General features: G+C 40.6%; 1 protein-coding gene and 1 pseudogene across 1 annotated transcript in view; one reads left to right on the forward strand and one right to left on the reverse strand.

Annotated features, from left to right (window-relative positions):
• Positions 1-6,148, reverse strand: part of LOC100558916 (transcription factor GATA-5-like) — a 76,728-nt pseudogene extending 70,580 nt beyond the window's left edge.
• The window catches only part of klhl29 (kelch like family member 29), a 543,161-nt gene that overhangs the window by 16,718 nt on the left and 508,963 nt on the right, over positions 1-17,480 (forward strand). The gene's annotated exons all lie outside the window — the stretch shown is intronic.

Here is a 17,480-nt window from a genome sequence, read left to right on the forward strand (position 1 = left end):
CAATATGTTACTAAAGTAAAGCAAGTATTGTAGTGTTACTATAATCTTTTATAAACCTCATAAGAAAATATTTGTTAATGGATTTTTTTCGTGTCAGGAGCGACTTGAGAAACTGCAAGTCACTTCTGGTGTGAGAATTGGCTATCTGCCAGGATGTTGCCCAGGGGACGCCCGGATGTTTGATGTTTTACCATCCTTGTGGGAGGCTTCTCTCATGTCCCTGCATGGGGAGCTGGAGCTGACAGAGGGAGCTCACCCACTCTCCCCGGATTTGAACCGCCTACCTATGGTTGGCAGTCCTGCCAGGACAAAAGTTTAACCCAGTGCTTCACCGGGGGCTCCAATGTTAATGGATAAGACAGAAGCATGATTTACATAGTATCTTGAAAAGAGAGCATATAAAAATATTTAGGGAGAAGCTTACAAAATTGATAAATTTTGATCTGTGATTTTCAGATATTATTAGAATAATTGTCTGCTGTCTAATGAGCTAAAAGTAGAAATTTTTAGGCTTTTATTCTAGGTGGATATGAATATTCAAGTCTCATGATACATAATAGAAAGTTACAATAGTCTACAGCAGGGGTCCTCAAACTTTTTAAGCCGAGGGCCGGTCCACAATCCTTCAGACTGTTGAGGGGCCGGATTATCATTTGAAAAAAAAAAATACAAAAAAATTCCGATGCACACTGCACATGTCTTATTTGTAGTGCAAAAACAACAACAACAAGAACAATGAAAGAACAATACAATATTTAAAATATATTTTTTAAACCAACATACATTGATCAGGATTTCAATGGGAAGTGTAGTCCTGCTTCTGGCCAATGAGATAGTCAAGTTAATTAGGGTTGTTGTTGTTGTTGTTGTGTGCCTTCAGGTCATTTCAGACTTTGGGCGAGCCTAAGTCTAAAATGTATTTATTTATTATTTATTTATTTACTGCATTTATTTACTACATTTGTATCACACCCTTCTCACCCCAAAGGGGACTCAGAGTGGCTTACAAATTATATGTACATACAATATATTATATTATTAGCATAGCACACTGTTAGCATTATATATTACTATATTGAACTATACCACTATACTGTAATATTATTAGTAATATTATATGTAATACAGAATATATAATTAATATTATTACATGGTATTATTATTATTAGTGTTATATTGTACTACATTATAATATTATTATCAATATTATATGTAAATACAATATATTATATTATTAGCATAGCACACTATTAGCATTATATATTACTATATTGAACTATACCACTATACTGTAATATTATTAGTAATATTATATGTAATACAGAATATATAATTAATATTATTATATGGTATTATTATTATTAGTGTTATATTGTACTACATTATAATATTATTATCAATATTATATGTACATACAATATATTATATTATTAGCATAGCACACTATTAGCATTATATATTACTATATTGAACTATACCACTATACTGTAATATTATTAGTAATATTATATGTAATACAGAATATATAATTAATATTATTATATGGTATTATTATTATTAGTGTTATATTGTACTACATTATAATATTATTATCAATATTATATGTATATACAATATATTATATTATAAAACTGAGGGCGGGGGCCAGGTGAATGACCTCGGAGGGCCGCATCCGGCCCCCGGGCCTTAGTTTGGGGACCCCTGGTCTACAGTCTTCTCCTACACAGGTTTTTTTTAATTGGGAAGTGGAATAAAATTGCATACAGGGGGGTCATAAAAAGAGGCTGGGGTGGAAATCACTCTGAACAAAACAGATTCTGGAATTCTTTTGTTAGAATGGATCACAGAAGTCCCCGTTCTTTTGCTTTAGATTGGTATGGTACATAAGAAAAAACTTTTCAAAGAACCAAAGGATCAGTAGAGTCAGACGCACCAAGAAGGCAATCTGCCCATCTCAAGTGGTGTTCGAGTGAAGCGTCCTCTTGCAGGAGGAAAGAAATTGGGAACAAAGGACTATGTTGATTACAGGAAACCTCCAGTGCAAAGCACTCCAGCAGGAAGGTCCATTGTCCGTCAGTCCACAAAGGTTGTTCCGCAGCATGTTTTATTTCAAAATAGGCCAGCGCCAATGCACACCATGAGTCCTGATTGCTGGGTTGGAAGAAAAGGCGTAATCCTCTGGTTCATACTTGAACTAGGGGTGGCTATCAGCCAATACATCTTCAGATTAGTTTGGGCCCTGGGGAGCTGGCACTGTAGATTGTCCAGGATATTGCGATATTACAGCAGGTTCAGTTTTTAAAGTGACAGTGATTTCAGAATTGGTAATAGAGGAAGGGGAATTGGTGGCCAAAGTTGTGGAACCTGTTGAGGATTTGCCTTTGGTGATATTTTTAGGTTTCCTCTTTCTTGTCTGGATACTTTCATTCTTCATTGCCAGAGGCCTTGGTACCCCATGCAGCTTCATGTACAATCCACATGCATTGCAGACCAGCTGTTGTAGTAGAGCCTGTGAGTAACGTTACAAACAGTAGTATGGGTGCCAGAAGGGGAAAAAGGGTTACTTGGGAGCAGGAATCTGATGATGAGCAGCAGAGAAAGAGGATCTGGGACATACTTACAGCACCTACAGATGAGGAGTCATTTGAAGGATTCTCTGGGGATGATAATGTTGCAGACAGTAGTATGGGTGCCAGAAGGGGAAAAAGGGTTACTCGGGAGCAGGAATCTGATGATGAGTAGCAGAGAAAGAGGATCCGGGACATACTTACAGCACGTACAGATGAGGAGTCGTTTGAGGGATTCTCTGGGGACGATGGGTCAATGAGTGAAGGAGAAGAAGGAGACACCATGGATTGGACTAAGATAAGAGAAGTGCAAGCTATTTGTGAGGCGCCAACAACTAGTGATACCTTTATGGGGTTATCTGGGGGTGAAGACTGGCAATCAGGGGATCCAACTGAGTCTTGGGGGGATCTAAGTCTTGACAGGAGATGGAGGAATTGGAGGGAAAGTTAAGGGAATTCACGTGAAGAGCTGGGAGCAGCTGCAGGGGATAGTGATGGGGCGGTGGTCAGTTCATCTTCTGATGATGGTTTGTAGATAAAAGTGGGTTCAGGGGTGAGGGGTCTTTGCAGAAGGCAAGGTGTTGATGTGTGTTCGTGTGCTGGGTACTGTGTATTGGTAAAGATTCTTGTAGACTTGCTGTTGCCTGTTTTGTGTTTGGCATTGGATTTGGATCTGCAGTTTGGACCTGGAGCGGTTTGGCTAAAGATGCTGCTTCTGCGGACACTGGAGCGACGCTGTTTTGGATTTCTCCTGCTTCGACCCTGGACTTCGGCTGATGACGCAGCTCCTTTTGTTAACCATTTGTGTACTGTGCCTTTTTGTTTTGCCTCAGAGCGCTTTGTTTGACTTGTTGCTCTTTGCATCCAGTTAATCTGGATTATATTTCTGTTAACCTTTTGGACCAGGTCTGGTTTGGTTTTTTGAGTTTTGACTAGTGGAACTGCATTTTAGTTTCTCTGTGTCCCTTTTCTTTTGTTTTAATAAACTCTGTTTTGAAGTCACTTTTAAGTCTGGCCCTTTAAGGCATCTGTGATTCCAACACCGGCTCCCTTTCTGCATTCTGTCTCCAGAGGGTTGTATTGGTTGTGTGACAGTTAGTGCAGCAAAGACCATCATGTCTAGATGAAGACAGTCATAGAATCATAGAATAGTAGAGTTGGAAGAGACCTCATGGGCCATCTAGTCCAACCCCCTGCCAAGAAGCAGGAAATCGCATTCAAAACACTCCCGACAGATGGCCATCCAGCCTCTGCTTAAAAGCCTCCAAAGAAGGAGCCTCCACCACAGTCTGGGGGAGAGAGTTCCACTGCCGAACAGCCCTCACAGTGAGGAAGTTCTTCCTGATGTTCAGGTGGAATCTCCTTTCCTGTAGTTTGAAGCTATTGTTCCGTGTCCTAGTCTGCAGGGCAGCAGAAAACAAGCTTGCTCCCTCCTCCCTATGGCTTCCCCTCACATATTTGTACATGGCTATCATGTCTCCTCTCAGCCTTCTCTTCTGCAGGCTAAACATGCCCTGTTCTTTAAGCCTCTCACAGGGCTTGTTCTCCAGACCCTTGATCATTTTAGTTGCCCTCCTCTGGACGCTCTCCAGCTTGTCAACATCTCCCTTCAACTGTGGTGCCCAAAATTGGACACAGTGTTCCAGGTGTGGTCTGACCAAGGCAGAGTAGAGGGGGAGCATGACTTCCCTGGATCTAGACGCTATACCCCTATTGATGCAGGCCAAAATCCCGTTGGCTTTCTTAGCAGCCGCATCACATTGCTGGCTCATGTTTAACTTGTTGTCCACAAGGACTCCAAGATCTTTTTCACATGTACTGCTGTCTAGCCAGGTGTCCCCCATTCTGTATCTTTGATTTCCATTTTTTCTGCCGAAGTGAAGTATCTTGCATTTGTCCCTGTTGAACTTCATTTTGTTAGTTTCGGCCCATCTCTCTAGTCTGTCAAGATCGTTTTGAATTCTGCTCCTTTCTTCTGGAGTGTTGGCTATCCCTCCCAGTTTGGTGTCATCTGCAAACTTGATGATCGTGCCTTCTAACCCTTCGTCTAAGTCATTAATAAAGATGTTGAACAGAACCGGGCCCAGGACGGAACCCTGCGGCACTCCACTCGTGACTTCTTTCCAAGATGAAGACGACGCATTGGTGAGCACCCTTTGGGTTCGTTCGCTTAGCCAATTACAGATCCACCTAACCGTAGTTTTGTCTAGCCCACATTTTACTAGTTTGTTTGCCAGAAGGTTGTGAGGGACTTTGTCGAAGGCCTTACTGAAATCCAGGTACGCTACATCTACGGCATTCCCTGTATCAACCCAACTCGTAACTCTGTCGAAAAAAGAGATCAGATTAGTCTGGCATGACTTGTTTTTGGTAAATCCGTGTTGACTATTAGCAATGACTGCATCTGTTTCTAAGTGTTTGCAGACCACTTCCTTAATGATCTTTTCCAGAATCTTGCCTGGTATCGACGTGAGGCTGACCGCACGGTAATTGTTTGGGTCGTTCTTTTTTCCCTTCTTGAAGATAGGGACCACATTCGCCCTCCTCCAATCTGCTGGGACTTCTCCCGTTCTCCAAGAACTCTCAAATATGATCGCCAGTGGTTCTGAAATAACTTCCGCTAGTTCCTTCAGTACTCTTGGATGTAGTTGATCTGGCCCTGGCGACTTGAATTTGTTTAGAGTGGCCAGGTGTTCCTGGACAACTTGTTTCCCTATTTGGGGTTGGATTTCCCCAAATCCTTCGTCCATTTCATGTTGCTGAGGTTGAAGATGGCTTTCTTTTTGTGAGAAGACCGAGGCAAAGAAGGTATTAAGCAGTTCTGCCTTTTCCCTGTCCCTTGTCGCCATCACCCCATCTTCTTTTCTGTGGCTTGATGAGTGGCCGGTTAATGCCATACATTTTGTGATAGAGACCACAGGTATTACACAGATAGTGCCCCGTTCCATCTTGCCTCCAGAAGGGAGTGGACATTACTCCACAGTTAACACACTCACTGCTCTCTCCAGGGAATTCCTCCAAGAACTCGAAATTAGGTCTCCTGCCTGGCAAGGCTGCTTGTCGCGACTGGAGGCTATGCAAGACACTGCTATCAAAGTGTCTAGCAGTTCAAGATGGTGGCATCTCCGCAGGGCTGACATATGCACCAGGATGTGGGCTGGAGTAGGATCCATTGACTGAGCGCACCAGAGTGTTGCCATACTGGTTCCTGTCCACCGGCACCTGGCAAAAGGGAGCTCTGGTAGCCTCCATCCATCCAGCGCCACTACCACCAGGAGGACTGTGGGAATAGGAGAACCCCGATGCTGGGTGAGGACTGGCATTGAAGTGTGAGCCTTCTGCCTCAGCTGCCTGTGCCCATCCTGGGTGGCCACTCAGAGGGTGGCCCTGGTGGGTGGGTTCACAACTCTGCAGGTAAAGCAGGCTCTGGAGCATGGAGCCGGGTGGCTGGGTGTGCACATATACCTCTGGACTTGTAGGAGAATGCAAGAAATTGCTGGACTCATGGGAGTATGCCGACTGGCCAGGGTTGGGGGCAAGAGCTAAGCTCTGGTACATTTTATATCCTTTGGAAGAAAGGTCAGAAGGGTGAAAGAACAGCCACTGGAGAACAATCAGGACAGGCCAGAAACCTTGACGGCCAGACCTGGGACATGAAGAGCTTGTTTAATCCTTGTGAGTTGTTGCAATTGTGGCAGCTCTCAAGCACGCTGCCGCAACAGGCGAGGAGGTCCCATCTGTATGGCAGGGAAAGGCGGGTTAAAGCCCAAAGGAGGAGGAGGATGGTTCCTCTCTCACTGTATCTCTGTGGGCAGGCAGAGGTTCCCCAAAAGGAGGGAGGGAGACAAGAGTGTAGTGTAGCTCTTATCTCCGATCCCCTGATAGGGGTGCCTTCCAGAGCTCCTCTCGCAGCTAATCTCGGCCTTAGAGTAATCTGCTCAGTACGATAAAAGTAAAGGTTTCCCCCTGATATTAAGTCTAGTCGTGTCCTACTCTGAGGATTGGTGCTCATCTCCATTTCTAAGCTGAAGAGCTGGCATTGTTTGTAGACACCTCCAAGGTCATGTGGCCAGCATGACTACATGGAACGTTGTTACCTTCCCACCAGAGCGGTACCTATTGATCTACTCACATTTGCATGTTTTTGAACTGCTAGGTTGACAGAAGCTGGGGCTAACAGCAGGAGCTCATCCTGTTCCCCAGATTTGAACCGCCAACCTTTCAGTTAGCAAGTTCAGCAGCTCAGCAGTTTAATCCGCTGCGCCACAGGGGGTTCCTACTCAGTACCCAGCATAAAATGTTAACATCACTTTGGGTTATTTCAAAGTCATTGTAAATATATAATATTTTCTCTGTAATAAATCCCACCCCCGTAGATGTTATTATAGGTATTGAGTATGTGTTCTTATAAATCAGAGACGGTTCAGCTGTAACACCAAACCACAATCAAATATGAGTGTGAACCTTGGCTTTTAAAAAAACTACAATATTTATAAACCCATACTATATTGGGGGATTTAGGATGGCATAAAATAAAAGAAAACTTCTCCTTGTCTCCTTCTTTTTGTTGAGTAGGTCATGAAACAGATCAATTGCTGGCGGAATAGAAATATATTAAATAAATAAACTCTAAAGCCCTCTCGTATAAACCACAGTTAATAACAAGACCAGAAGCTAATATGATTTTAGGTGTAGTTTTGTAGATTAAGCAATAATAATAATAATAATAATAACTTTATTTTTATACCCCGCCTCTATCTCCCCGGAGGGGACTCAGGGCGGCTTACATGGGGCCAAGCCCGAATAAAAACAGTAGCAGTATAAAACACAACAATAGACAACAACTTGCACAATAAAAAATAAAAAAATAAAATAAATAAAATAAAACATTAGCCAATAAAAAACAAGAACTAATAAAAACATGGATTAAAACTGAGAGATTATAAAAGTAGACTGGGTAAGGTGCACCATATAAATATTGTAAACACAAGGTGACTGATAAAGTGCTGCAAATCCTGGAAGTGCAAATTGGGATGGGAATAGACCCTGTGTCTATATCGAGTTGACAAAGGTAAAAGGTGCAATAATAATAATAATAATAATAATAATAATAATAATAATAACAACAACACTTTATTTGTATACCGCTCTATCTCTCTGAAGGGACTCAGGGCAGTTTCCAACTAGTGCAAAACAACATACAATATACAGAAACTTGATACAGTAAAATGCATCATTAAAACAAAACAAAACAATTCAGTTAAAATTAACAATAAATAAAAGAAGAAACTTATTCCTTCACTAGATGAGATTACTAGAATGTTTGCTTTTCTAATATGAAAAAATGTGCTTGCATAGGAAAAACACTCCCACTGTATATTTTTCACAAGGCATAAAACCAAAGGATTTGTGCAAAAGAATTTCCTGCAAAAAAGGTCATAAAATTGGGGGGGGGGGGGGGGGGGGCTCACATTAACACTATCTGTGACAGTATTAATGATCAGGAACAAGAACATGGGTGAACATTGTTTATATCCCTAGTTCTGCCCCACAACAAAAACATGTAATGCCCAATTTTTTTAATTTCAATTTGTGTTTTGCTTGTTGTATACTGATCAGCTTGTTGTGCATTCTGTCAAGGCAGCATGTCATTCAAATATGATTGAATTTGGGCATAATTTGATTTAAATAATGGGTACTATTTCTGTTGGTGATTTTTACACAAGAACCCCTAGATTACTAGAGTTGCATCCTTGCTTGTATACCAGTATTGGTTAGTATTAAGGGAAGCATCTTTCATAATGCAAAGATGAAATCTAAAAAAGGGGGTGATTACATAAAAACATGCAAATATACCTAGCATCTGTTACTGAGTAAAATTAATAATCATAAATGTATTTTGGTAAGCTCAGCCAAACTGCTGAAGAAAATCACTAGATTGGATCAATTCATAATTATCTATACAGTGCTCTTTAATGTGGTAGAGCCTAAATTATCCACATTATAGCAGTTAGGTGAAATAGAATGTGTGAATAATTCTCTCAGATTAAATCTCAAGGGACCAAAGTGCTTAACTTGACATTCCATTGAACCTGTTTCCTGAGTAGCAAAGTGCTGCTAGGTGGATTTTTTCATGACTATATAGAAGCTATTGGAACTGTGATGATGCTCTGTAACTCTGATCATACTCAGCAGTATTTCCCGATAAAATAGAACCTGTTTTACTTTAAACTCATATATTGAACTCTCCACCCCCTCATACATTAGGGATTTCCTTGTCTTGCCCTTGTGTGGTTTGATGCCATGGCATTGAATAATGTTTCAGTAGAATCTTTAATAGGTGTTCATTTCTTACTATATTGTAAAGTGAGAAAGTGTTGCTTGCCAAGTTTCTTTTTATAATCCATCCAATTGCCATATGGCAAATGGACTTTTGGATTTTTTGCTCCCCATAATTATCATTATATTAGTCTTCGAAAATATGTGTTACAGTCTGTAGTGATTGCTTTCGCTTTTTAAATACATATATATTCCATTCATTCTGAACCCTTGGCCCTTTATATGTTTTGCAGTTCAACTACCAGAATCCACACACAGCATTACCAGTGAACAAGGATTCTGACAATTTAAGTCCAAAATACCAGGAGAACCAAAAACTGGAAGCCACTGCTATCTGATAAAAATATTTTTATCCTAACAGACGAGAAACCTATTACCATTCTATGGGTGTGTCATACCTTTGAGTAGTAGATGGTGAGGACAAAAGTGGGATAGCTATCAACTTTACATGAACTCATTCGAATTATCTGTTTGGTTACTGTTAAAAGCAAAATGTAGTTCTGTGTAGGGTTCTAGTTTCAACTAGTGAGGCAATTGTGCATTCATATGATCCTGTCAGTCACACTGACTGGATCTACACTGCCATATAATCCAGATTATGAAAGCAGAGAATCCATATTATCTGCTTTGAACTGGAATATATGAGCCTACACTGCCATATAATGCAGTTCAAATTACATTATAGGGCAGTGTAGATGGGGCCTTACATTTGAGAAGAGGCTACAGATGATAACTGCTGAAGACATAGTACATCAGTATCTAACTTATCCCATCTTCTTTGGTATTGGCCATTGGTCTTTCTGGACTGAAGTTGGAACCTGAATTTATCAGAATAACATTATGCTCTTTCCATCTCATTTGGTGAGCTCTCATGAATGCAAAGTAGATTTTATGTAGCCAAGTATTCCAAATAAAGCAATCCTTGCAATTAAGAATGTCAAAACAGTACTACTTATGACTTCCATGGTTCACCAGGCCCGAGTGAGTAAATGTACAGCAGTGAAGATCACTCTGATCAGCTCAGGGTGAAGGGTGGTTGCAGTGGTGTGCATGTAGACAAGGGATCGGGCCAAATGAAACTGAATTCAGTTATCCCCTTGGTCTCAAGGATACTTTGGAGTTCCCTGCAAACGCCGGAGTATCCCTCACTCTGCTTACTATGGACAAAGATCCGTTTAAGAGTTAAACTCTCTGAATATTTGCTGGAAGCAGCTGTGCTTGGGATGACTGTCACACTAGCTTTGAGGTGAATGCTTTTTTTTTTTTTTTACTCTTGAAGATATGGCATTTGAAAAATTTTCAATAATGTTATTGGGATTGTGCAGTGTACAAGGTGGGTTGAATAATTGTAGCCTTCCAGGTGTTGTCGAACTTCAACGCTATAATCTCTCACTTTTGTTTATGCTAGCAAGAGCTCATGGCCATCCATGGTTGTGTAGCATTTAATCATTATATAGTACATTTTGTAACAGTTCAAATTTCTACTTTTTTGATATTGTGACACAGTTGCTATTGTTCAACAAATGCATATTGTACGCATTGCAGTTTGTTTTATTACCCAGTGTGTATCTCCATCTTTTTATACAGGAGCCAAAGATGGCTAATGCCATCTATAAAATATCTACATAAAATCACAGCACTAAAATTAAAAATCACCAGCTTTTACCTTGAACGTTTGTGAATGTGGGGCTGTTTTAAAAATTTCCCATCAGTCTTTGGTTGGTGCTTACAATTTGCCCATGATGCTTAATTTGGTGCTTAAATTTATGGAATGTGCGGAGAAAAGGAAAAAAGAAACATTTGGGAGTTGAACACAGTGGGAATAGTTGTTAGTAAGCAAAGCAAGGGAATGTTTGGAATGCATGCACTGAAAGCATATACAAGAAACCCAATAAAAAAGACCAGCTATTAAAACCTTAAGCCGCTTTTTAAATTGTGGAATTTTCCCAGTTATTTAAAGGCAGGCTTGTTGGAACAGTAAGAAAATAAAAAGACTTAAAAAGGAGTTCTGTTGCAATTTTTGATTTGAGAAGAAAGAAATGGCTTATTTAATTATTGTATTCATGAATATTGGCTTGCTTTTTGAGGGATAAACTGGTGAAAAATATGAGTTTGCTTATCTTTGAAAACACTTACATTCTTCTTTCCTTTGTCTTCCGTTTGTGTTGTTTTGTCCTGTTGTTTGCAATACTTATGTACTAGGATCAAAAAAATTGTGCAACTCATTTCCCAACTACTGCTTTTAGAGTTGGCTCTGTCTAAAGATATATTCAGATATGATGCGAAGATGTTCTATTCAAATTGAGAAAAAAATCAAATATCCCAAGGAACGTGTTGTCGAAGGCTTTCATGGCTGGGATCACATGGTTGTTGTATGTTTTCCGGGCCGTATAGCCGTGTTCCAGAAGTATTCTCTCCTGCCGTTTTGCCTACATCTATGGCAGGCATCCTCAGAGGTTGTGAGGGATGGAGAAACTAAGCAAGGAAGATTTATATATTTGTGGAAAGTCCAGGGTGAGAGAAGAACTCTTCTCAGTTGGAGGCCAATGTGAATGTAGTAATTAATCACCTAAATTAGCATTGAGTAGCTTCATCTCCTGGCTTCTTCCTGCCTAGGGGCATCTTTTGTTCAGAGTCATTAGCTGCCCCTAATCGATTCATGGCTGGAATCCTCTGTTTTCAGAGTGTTGCTTCTTATTTACTGTTCTGATTTTTGAGTTTTTTAATACTGGTAGCCACATTTTGTTCATTTTCATGGTTTCTACCTTTCTGTTGGAGTTGTCCACATGCTTGTGGATTTCAGTAGCTTCTCTGTGTAGTCTGACATGATGGTTGTTGGAGTGGTCGAGCATTTCTGTGTTCTCAAATAATATACTGTGTCCAGGTTCGTTCATCAAGTGCTCTGCTATGGCTGATTTTTCTGGCTTAGTTAGTCTGCAGTGCTTTTCATGTTCTTTGACTCGTATTTGGGCGCTGCGTTTGGTGGTCCCTATGTAGACTTGCCCACAGCTGCATGGCATATGGTAGAGGTGAGAGGTTCCCTCTTGTCCTTTGCTGAATGTAGCATTTGTTGGATTTTCTTAGTGGGTCTGTAGATAGTTTGTAGGTTGTGTTTCTTCATCAGTTTGCCTATGCGGTCAGTGGTTCGCTTGATGTCTGGTAAGAACACGTTTGATCTGGGTGGATCTTTGTCTTGACTCTCATGGCTTGTTCTTGGCCTTAAAGCTCTTCTGATGTCCATGATGGAGAATCCATTGGCCTATGGAGCCCGGTTTAGTGGTTTAGTTCACCCTGAAGGAGGCGAGGAAGCAGATTCTTTGTGCATGGTCTGTCAGGGCTTTGATCATGCTTTTTTTTGACTTGGGTGATGGTTGCAGTTTTTATGAAGGTATCTATCCACGTGTGTAGGTTTTCTGTAAACTGTGTGGCCTAATTGTTGATTGGGTTTGCTGATGACTAGAAATTGCAGTTTTCCTTCCTTTTCTTTTTCCATGGTGAATGGATGTTTGGGTGAATGCTGTTGAGGTAGTCCAGAAACTTGCTGAGTTCTTCTTCCCCATGGCTCCAAATGGTAAAAGTGTCATCAACATCTCTGACCCATATAGTTGGCTTTTTTGGTGCTGTTTCTATGACTTTCCACAGATATATAAATCTTCCTTGCTTAGTTTCTTCATACCTCACAACCTCTGAGGATGCCTGCCATAGATGTGGGCAAAATGTCAGGAGAGAATACTTCTGGAACATGGCCATAGAGCCCAGAAAACATACAACAACCATCCCAAGGAACATTCCTGTGATAAAGGGGTGGCTTTCAGATTCATTTCATTTTGAGATTTATTTCAGCAAAATAGTATAGTGCAGTGGTTCCCAACTTTTTTTGACCAGGGACCACTTGACCAGAGACCACTTTGACCACTCTCCAACATTAGTACCAGAAGGGTTATGAATCAGTTTTTGGTCAACTTTAGATTGGAGCACTGATTCAGAAAGTTGCATTGGGTAAACCAAATCAGGTCTAATTTCTGATACAGAACATATCAGTAGTCGACACCTGCTTATCCACAGAAAACCATATTTAATAATCGAGAGCTGATGTGGTCGATCCAATGTATTTATTTATTTTTTAAATCAGCACCCTAAATAAATCCAGGAACAGGTATGCCAATTTTGTTGTATGCCTATAAAGGCTATGTGTGTAATAAAGAGCAACACTGCATTAAGGTTGCCTTGCCCTGTGCAACATGAATCAACCCTAATGGTCATTGTAGATATGTTCAGAAAGAGCTGATGCTTTATGATCTTTGCATGAATTTCTTTGAGACCAAAGCGATACATCTTTATGGAAGGACACAGCCTTCTTCCCTAGCAGGATTTTCCAGTGATAAGTAGTGATGAACACATGCAGAATGCCAGACTGTTCTCTCTTTAGGTAGCTACCATAGTCATGCAGTGGATCTGTTTATGAACAAGAATGTTGCAACTTTTGAAAACTGCGGTTTCTATGTAGATAAATGTTTGGTGTCCCAATTCCTAGAATGGCAGGATTTTCAGGTGCTGTTGCAGCCTAATTCTTAAAATGTCAAAACCTCAATTGAAAACTAATCTTAACAGATTGGATCTATATTTGGTCATACTTAAAAAGTAATGGATTCACTGGAATCTGGGTTGGTTATGGTTTTAAAAAATAGCCCATTGATGTAAATACAGTAGAGTCTCACTTATCCAACATAAATGGGCCGGCAGAACGTTGGATAAGCGAATATGTTGGATAATAAGGAGAGATTAAGGAGAAGCCTATTAAATACCAAATTAGGTTATGATTTTACAAACTAAACACCAAAACATTATGTTATACAACAAATTTGACAGAAAAAGTAGTTCAATGCGCAGTAATGCTATGAAGTAATTACTATATTTACGAATTTAGCACCAAAATATCATGATGTATTGAAAACATTGACTACAAAAATGCATTGGATAATCCAGAACGTTGGATAAGCGAATGTTGGTTAAGTGAGACTCTACTGTAGATCTTTCCTTAGTATGGCCATATTAGGATCCGGTGTGGTAGCTATTTTTAGAAGAGAGAAGAAGACCGAATTTTCTCATGGGTTGTCATGATTATTTTAGTCATATAGATTGGAAGTGAAGACAATATATAGCAGTGATTCTATTAATGTGTGACAGGCTTTTTGAAAAACATGTTATGGCAGGCTGCTACTGGAAAATAATACCTTAAATAATGTTAAGTACTATGAAGACAGCATCATTCTGAAGTAGTATTTACTAAGACAGACTTACTTTGTCACTTTTTCTGCCCTGCTTTTATAGAAGTATCTTATATAAACAATTGCTTATCACTATCACATACTTCAGTGTGCAATATAAATAATTAACTGCAACATTCTTTTCAAAATCTGCTTAAACCACACCACTTTGTGTTATTTTAAACAATTATAAAGAAACTATTTTTTTCATGTTATGCAGCTTCCTTACCAGATTTTTTCCTCCTAAAAATAATCAATTTCAAAAAATGTTGATTGCTTCTGACATTCTGAAATGGAGCTTCAAATTGAGTGACAACACTTAATTTAAATCTGCAGAAGGAAGACGTTTGTTAGCGAAGTTACCCAATGAGGCTTGAGTAGGGTCCCCTTTTCTGGAAATCATCAGACAGCTTTATGCCTCCTTCATTTCCTCATGGGGACAATCAATATGTTGATGAAAGTGTCGAGTTGATTAGCTTCTTAATATCTGCAAATCTTGATGATTTCTATACTCCAGAGATTTTCTCTTTAATAATTGAGAGACCATAAATTATCTCCAAAAGGAATAAACCAATAACACCCCTCTGCTGTGGAGTGGCTTCTGCTGACTCCAGAGGCTGTGAAGATGCTTCAGGCACATTGTACTTATTTAAAAATAGTACTTTGCAGTGTAAGGGCATTGAGAAGAAGAGTATTTGTTGCTTAGTTGAACCTCTGTGTCAAGAAACCAAAATCTTAAGAATTCACTTGCCTATTCATATATTGGCTATGTTTCTCCCCCTCAACTAAAAAGCCCCTCTAAGAAGAGATAGATGTTTTTTCTGATCACTTACTGCCTCATACTTCTAGCAGTTGGTGTCTACAAGGTCAGGCGGTGATTCACTTCAACCACACTTAATATTCTATTTTTTTAAATGAGTAATGGTCTAATTATTTTTTGCTTTTATATTAATTTAATGATGTTTCTGTCATTTACTTATCTGTATGCTAATCACAATGATACCCTGGATTCAGTTCCACAGCTTTTCCTTTCGCAAGAATCGTTACAACTACTTGTTAGTTTAGAATCATAGAGTCATAGAATCATAGAATAGTAGAGTTGGAAGAGACCTCATGGGCCATCCAGTCCAACCCCCTGCCAAGAAGCAGGAAATCGCATTCAAAGCACCCCCAACAGATGGCCATCCAGCCTCTGCTTAAAAGCCTCCAAGGAAGGAGCCTCCACCACAGCCCGGGGGAGAGAGTTCCACTGCCGAACAGCCCTCACAGTGAGGAAGTTCTTCCTGATGTTCAGGTGGAATCTCCTTTCCTGTAGTTTGAAGCCATTGTTCCGTGTCCTAGTCTGCAGGGCAGCAGAAAACAAGCTTGCTCCCTCCTCCCTATGACTTCCCTTCACGTATTTGTACATGGCTATCATGTCTCCTCTCAGCCTTCTCTTCTGCAGGCTAAACATGCCAAGCTCTTTAAGCCTCTCCTCATAGGGCTTGTTCTCCATAGCCTTAATCATTTTAGTTGCCCTCCTCTGGACGCTCTCCAGCTTGTCAACATCTCCCTTCAACTGCGGTGCCCAAAATTGGACGCAGTATTCCAGGTGTGGTCTGACCAAGGCAGAATAGAGGGGGAGCATGACTTCCCTGGATCTAGACGCTATACCCCTATTGATGCAGGCCAGAATCCCGTTGGCTTTTTTAGCTGCTGCATCACATTGTTGGCTCATGTTTAACTTGTTGTCCACGAGGACTCCAAGGTCTTTTTCGCACACACTGCTGTCAAGCCAGGCGTCCCCCATTCTGTATCTTTGATTTCCATTTTTTCTGCCGAAATGAAGTATCTTGCATTTGTCCCTGTTGAACTTCATTTTGTTAGTTTCGGCCCATCTCTCTAGTCTGTCAAGATCGTTTTGAATTCTGCTCCTGTCTTCTGGAGTGTTAGCTATCCCTCCCAGTTTTGTGTCGTCTGCAAACTTGATGATCGTGCCTTCTAACCATTTGTCTAAGTCATTAATAAAGATGTTGAACAGAACCGGGCCCAGGACGGAGCCCTGCGGCACTCCACTTGTCACTTCTTTCCATGATGAAGACGACGCATTGGTGAGCACCCTTTGGGTTCGTTCGCTTAGACAATTACAGATCCACCTAACCGTAGTTTTGTCTAGCCCACATTTTACTAGTTTATTTGCCAGAAGGTCGTGGGGGACTTTGTCGAAGGCCTTACTGAAATCCAGGTAGGCTACATCCACAGCATTCCCTGTATCGACCCAACTCGTAACTCTATCGAAAAAAGAGATCAGATTAGTCTGGCATGACTTGTTTTTTGTAAATCCGTGTTGACTATTAGCAATGACCGCATTTGTTTCTAAGTGTTCGCAGACCACTTCCTTGATGATCTTTTCCAGAATCTTGCCTGGTATCGATGTGAGGCTGACCGGACGGTAATTGTTTGGGTCGTTCTTTTTTCCCTTCTTGAAGATAGGGACCACATTCGCCCTCCTCCAATCTGCTGGGACTTCTCCCGTTCTCCAAGAACTCTCGAAGATAATTGCCAGTGGTTCTGAAATAACTTCCGCTAATTCCTTCAATACTCTTGGATGTAGCTGATCTGGCCCTGGGGACTTGAATTCGTTTAGAGAGGCCAGGTGTTCCTGGACAACTTGTTTCCCTATTTGGGGTTTGATTTCCCCCAATCTTTCGTCCATTCCATGTTGCTGAGGTTGAAGATGGCTTTCTTTTTGTGAGAAGACCGAGGCAAAGAAGGCATTGAGCAGTTCTGCCTTTTCCCTGTCCCCTGTCGCCATCACCCCATCTTCTCCTTGCAGAGGCCCTATTGCCTCCTTTTTCTTCCTTTTTCTACCAACGTAAGCAAAAAAGCCTTTTTTGTTGTTTTTTATGTCCCTGGCAAGCCTGAGCTCATTTTGCGCTTTAGCCTTGCGAACCTTTTCCATACAGGTGTTGGCTATACGTTTGAATTCTTCTTTGGTGATTTCTCCCCTTTTCCACTTTTTGTGCATGTCACTTTTGAGCTTTAGCTCAGTTAGAAGTTCTTTGGACATCCATTCTGGCTTCTTTGCACTTGTCTTATTTTTCTTCTTTGTTGGCACTGTTTGCATTTGCACCTTGAGTATTTCACTTTTGAAAAACTCCCATCCATCCTTAACTCCCTTGTTTTTTAATATTGGCGTCCATGGAATGCCGCTCAGTAATTCCTTCATTTCTTGGAAGTCAGCTCTCTTAAAGTCGAGAATGCGTGTTTGACTTGTCTTAGTTTCAGCATTCCTTTGTATTGCAAACTCCAGGAGCACATGGTCACT

The sequence above is a fragment of the Anolis carolinensis genome, chromosome 1 (assembly GCF_035594765.1).
Source record: "Anolis carolinensis isolate JA03-04 chromosome 1, rAnoCar3.1.pri, whole genome shotgun sequence".
Classification (NCBI taxonomy): Eukaryota; Metazoa; Chordata; class Lepidosauria; order Squamata; family Dactyloidae; genus Anolis; species Anolis carolinensis.